General features: G+C 52.4%; 1 long non-coding RNA gene across 1 annotated transcript; it reads right to left on the bottom strand.

The window, feature by feature from the left end:
- Positions 1-3,441: 3,441 nt before the first annotated feature.
- On the bottom strand, positions 3,442-5,196 carry LOC114620652. The gene is made up of 2 exons (XR_003711334.1): positions 5,105-5,196; positions 3,442-3,586 (listed from the first exon to the last, which is right to left on the bottom strand). It is a non-coding gene; the product is annotated as an uncharacterized LOC114620652 (long non-coding RNA).
- Between the last annotated feature and the right edge of the window lie 385 nt (positions 5,197-5,581).

The raw sequence follows: 5,581 nt of genomic DNA, 5'->3' as shown, positions 1-5,581 counted from the left end.
GCCCAACTCCTGAGGAAGTACTTAAGCAATTTTAGCAGCCACAACTACGAGAAAAGTTACTGAAATACACGAAACCCTCCTGCCTCAGCCTCTGGAATAGCTGGGAATATAAATAAATCAGTGCCTCTGGATAGCATGTCTGTCTGCTCCATTTGGAATCTCTCCTAAGCTACAGCTCAGGAAAAGAGAGCCCTTTCCACTGCTCAGGGGACAAGGGGGACACGAGGACCATGAGGATAAAAAGAGGTGCCTCATCTGGTTATACAGAACGCTCTTGGGAGAGGCAGCCAGGGTAACTCGCAAGAGAGGAGGTCTGGTGAGCATCTGATGGTGGGGTGTGACCTTTCTCCATTCCAGTTGCTCTGAATAGGGAGTTGTAAAAGTCTGTATCCTTTCTGAACACTAAGTTTCCGTGGACCCATCTGCCAGGCCCGGGCTAATAGCTGGAGGTGGGAGGGCACTACGGGAAAGCAACCGGCTTCTAAGAAATGGTTGAGCTGGATGCAAAGCCAGGGCCCAAAGCTAGGTCTTCAGAATTCCCCACTCTTGTCCACCAGATGAGAAACCAGTTCTTCCATTTCAGAGGATTGGTGCAAGCTTGTATCCTTTGCTTCTTGCACAGCAAAAGCCTGAGCCAGTGGGGGAGAGGGGGGGGTGTTTCCAAACTCCAGGACTCCTCGGTGCCCCTCCCCCTGAGGCGAAACCTCAAATTCCTCCCAAAGAATGAGAAACCAGTGATCCTCTGAGAGTCCCCAAAGTCCTTGGCTTTGTTCTGACTCACTACCTCCCGGATTCTCGGAGGACACAGCAGGGTTAAGGAGCCTCTATGAATCGTGTTTCTTTGCAGAGCAATGGTTCTCACCCTTCCTAATGCTGCATACAGTCCCTCACGTGCAGTGACCCCAGCCATAACATTTTTCTCATTGCTACTTCATAACTCATTTAGCCACCGTTAGAAATCATAATGTAAATCTCTGACAGGCAGAATATCTGATATGGTATGACCCAATGGGGCCACATGTTGAGAACCACTGTTCTAGCATCTCCTGACTCTGGAGACTCCAACTTCTGTAACCAGGAGAAGCAAAACGCCAACCAGAGTCAAGGAGAAAGTCAGCAGTCCCGTGTGTAACATGGGGCGGGGTGGGGCGGGTCGATCATCTTAGCATTCCTTCCTCTGTAAGAGATGGCAAGAAACAAGAGGCCTCAATTGGACAAGGGCTTCCAGCTGGTGAGAAACTTGAGATAGAACACTACTGGGGGCAGCTGTATTCAAGGCAGAGATCAGGCCGATGACCCCCGGCAGAGTGGTGTTAAGGGATGTGTGGGATTGAGAGACACAGGACACACAGTATGGTTCTCAACTGGATTTGGGATGACCGGGTACAGTGGGTGGTGAAGCCAGACATGACTGACTTCCAGCTAGAGACATGGCCACCCTGTTAACAGGTCCAGATGGGGTCTCCTTTCTTCTGCTCAGTCTGCACTGTGTTCTACTGTAGATCACCTTAGGAGACAACAAGACACGAGATTCCTCCCAGAAGTCAGCACTGCTCTGACCCGCCCCTATGTCCTTGCACAGGGAACATTTTCCCAATCCCATGAAGTCCCTTAGGAAGGGCTTTTAGACTGGCTTCCATAGCAGGATTTCAGCTAAAGACCCCAGCTTCAGGTCAGCCTACCAAACCTCCCAGTTCTGGGTCTGGGGAGGGTTGAGATCACCTGATGCTGCGGTAGACCTTCTCAGCTGGTGAGTAGGTTGACTCTGGGATCCATGGCCTTCCATCCCATCCTCCATATTAACTGCTTACCTCACTACTGTGACAAAGTATCTAATTTAAACAACTTAAGAAAGGAAGGGTTTATTTTGGTTTATCCCTTTCTTCTTATTTATTTATTTATTTATTTATTTATTTATTTAGTGTGTGTGTGTGTGTGTGTGTGAGTGTGTGTGTAAGCTCACACATACCACATCATGCGCATACTTCAGCAGGCAGGCAGATGTACCATAGTGCGTACACTGTGAAGAAGTCAGGGGGCAACTGGTGCAGTTTTCTCCTTCTCTCCGTTTCTGTCATCCTGCGTAACCCAGGTTAGCTGGCCACTGAGCTTCTGGACAGTTCCCTTGTGTCCCATCCCGCTCCAAGAGTGCCGAGATTACGGCTGCATGCTGCCTCAGCTGGCTTTTGATGTGGGTTCTGAGGACTGAGCTCAGGTTGTCAGTTTTGGGCCACCGAACTCCTACTTGAGGATATGATCCATCCTGGCAGGGAGGTCAGAAACGTGAGGTGGCTGGCCCACACTGCAGCAACTGTCGGGAAGCAGAGAGAGATGGATGCTGGCACTCAGATGCCCCTCTCCTTTGGTTTTTATCCAGTCTAGGACCTCGGTCCATGGGATGGTGCTGAACACAGGGTCGGTGCTGGACATGGTCTTTCTACCTCAACTAATTCCATCTAGATACTCCCACACAGACACACCTCTGGGTAATTCTAATGTCTTTCAGGCTAACATTGGTGAAGAGCTCTCACACGGATGCACCTGAGATTACAGACCAATCTCTCGAACTTTTGGGAGGGACAGGAAGGAAGCTGTCTTTGCTCCAGCCGGCACCTGGCATCAGCTGAACCCTGGGCTGAGTAGCTTTGGAGGCTTTCCCTCACTTGGACTTTGATCGTGTGTGGGGATGACTCTGATCGTGTGTGTGGATGACTCTGATCGTGTGTGTGGATGACTCTGATCGTGTGTGGGGATGACTATGATCGTGTGTGGGGATGACTCTGATTGTGTGTGGGGATGACTCTGATTGTGTGTGTGGATGACTCTGATTGTGTGTGGGGATGACTCTGGATACTGGGCTGTGCACAGCCCATCAGTCAGTCAGTTCAGGCCAGACATCCCTGTGAAGAAGAGGCAGAAGTGGAGAGTGCTGGATGCCAGAGCTAGGAGGACCCAGTATGTACAGTTCAGTTTCAGATACAGAGCTCTTGTCATGAGTCCTCAGCCCCCTTTCCCTTAGATGGGGGTTCCCTGGGAGCAAGCTGTGCTCCCCATGCCACACTGGCCCAGGACCAGACTGGGTACGTTATCGCTGCCATCAATAGCTCTAGCCATAGAAAAGAACAATTTCTGTCTGTGCTGTTAGCATCTTAGAGGAACATCCTGACTCTCCTGAGAAGCTGGGTCAGGGACCCCAAATTATCCTCCTTCCTGCATCTCTGCCAGTTCTTACTCAACTAGAGATGGGGTGGTCCCAGGGCAGGACCAGGGCTGGGGCAGAGATCAAAAGCCAACTGGTCCCTGGGCTCTTCTGTTTGTTTCTTTTCCATGTGGTTGTTCTTGAAGGTGACTTCATGTTTGTGTGCCCCGACACACACTATACACCGCTCACACACCTGTACACACACGAGAAGAGTGTTTGGATGTCGAATTGACAGGGGGTAGACATTCAACGGCTCCTTTTCATTGTCCACTTGACTAGCTGTGGAGTCAACTAGGTGTGTCCATGAGGCTGTTCCCAGGGAGGTTTAACTGAGGCGGAAGACCCTTCTTGAAAGTGGGTGGTGCCATCCAGTGAGCTGGGACCCTTGGATTGAATAAATAGGACAAAGAAGAAATCGAACTGAGTGTCAGCATGCTCTCCCATCCACTTCTTAGTCTGCCTAGATTTGAGGAAACCTGGTGACTTGCTCCTGCTGCCTTGACTTCAGCCACGCCCCCCTTTTGATTGACTCCGCCCCCATCAAACCACTAGAAAAAACAAAACCCAACAACAAGATGACGAATCTTTCTTCCCATACATTGCTTTTTGTATTTGGTTTAACTGATGAGGAAAGTAATGTGTACACATGCCTCTCTCCTCTAAGCCCCCCTCCCCAACCCTCGTCTCCCTGCAGCCTTACCCCTCCTAAAGCCACCCGGGTTGAGCCACTCCCCCTCCTTCCATGCTCACAGAGGACAGCACCCAGCTGCCCACTGCCAGGCACAGAGGATAAAAATACCTAGTGGAAAAACACATGGCTCCAGGTCAAACATTAACCTGTGGGGACTGGTGTGCCAGCCCCAGGTCCCCTCCCAGGCTACCTGACTACCAACACGCAGCTGGCAGAAATGTCCCCTCCCTCTGGCCATCACCGAAATCCTCAGGTACACACCACCTGTTTCTGACATGAGGCATTTAGAGATAACTGAGCCCTTCTGCGATACCCCACCCCCAGCCCAGTCTCACTCCAGGTGCAAGTACCACCAGCCCACAGAGTTTGGTGGAGAAAGAGACTCTCCTCCCACCTCACAGACTGGGGACAATCTCCCCTTCCATGCCCTTTCCCTAAGAGACAGAGTCTCATGTAGCTCAGGCTAGCCTTCAAAGTGCTATACAGCCAAGTGTGACCTTGAACTTCTGATCCTCCTGCCTCCACCTCGAGGGCAGTGAGATTACAAGTGGGTTCCGCCATGCCTGACTTATACAACACCAGGGTCGAACCCAGGGGTGTGGCTATGCTAGGCAAGCCCACCACTATCTGAGCTACATTCTCAGTCCTACCCGTAACACTTCCAGGGGTCCAGATTCCCCAGCCCTCAGGGGAAGAATCCTGGCCCACAGCTTCTCTGTCTAATTTCTGTGGCTGCGAAGCTGAGAATCTGGAGGGAAGAAGTCTGGAAGGAAGGAGGTGAGGGAAGAAGGAGGGTCCGATGGAGGGAGGGACGGCTGGCAAAAGGCGGGAGGGAGGACAGAGCCTCACATGCTAGATGGCCACCTGAAAGAGCCACGGGGAAGATGGAGGGAGACAAGAAAGAAGTGCAAACCTATGCCCAGCAGCTTGCCCTGCATGGCTGTCTCTGATATTTTCTAGGACGTGGAGGGAGGCCAGAAGATGAGGATTCCTCCCGTGGGCCCTCAGGACCTAGCTCCCTACAGCTACCTGATGCTTATTGGCTGGGAGGCCCGGCCCCGCCTCCTCCTCCCACACCTGTGAGCACCCGGGCCCAACCGTTCTAGGAAATGTCTGCCCTGCACATTTGAGCTGGGGCCAATCGCCCCGTCTTCCGTCAAGGAAGTTTGACTGTACACCTCACAAAGAAGACGATCCATGTGGACACACACCTGCCTGTTCCTCCTGCTGGTGTATGCGTGAGGGGTGGGGATGGGAGGACAAACACCTGAAGCCCAGAAGTGTCTCCGGGGCCAGGGAAGCCCTCCTGACCTCTGCGATGCCCACAGCCGCAGCCCAAGGCCTGCTGGAGGTATAAATATTAACTTCTAATGGGAAGTGGACGGCTTAAGAGCAGGTCATCAAGGGCCGCCTGGCTCCCGGGCTGCCAAGTGCTGGGCTGGCTCCTGGGTTTAGAGTCCAGCGCTGGCCAGAGCAGGGAAGCCGGGGACCTGGAATCTCAGAAAGGCCATCTTATACACAGGAACTCCCACCCTGGTCTTCCATTGGGGCTCCCGAGGATGTTTCTCAATACCACGCTGGTGGTCACTGGGCCAGGAAGGACATCTGGAGGCAGCTCCCAAAGGCTTGGCTTAGGCAGGCTACCCAGAAAACCCCATGCATTCTGGGAGTCCCCTGCTTAAAGTCAA

The sequence above is a fragment of the Grammomys surdaster genome, unplaced genomic scaffold (assembly GCF_004785775.1).
Source record: "Grammomys surdaster isolate TR1022 unplaced genomic scaffold, NIH_TR_1.0 169, whole genome shotgun sequence".
In the NCBI taxonomy this organism is placed as follows: domain Eukaryota; kingdom Metazoa; phylum Chordata; class Mammalia; order Rodentia; family Muridae; genus Grammomys; species Grammomys surdaster.
Note: the sequence above shows the minus strand (reverse complement) of the source record. Positions and strands in the feature narration are given on the sequence as shown.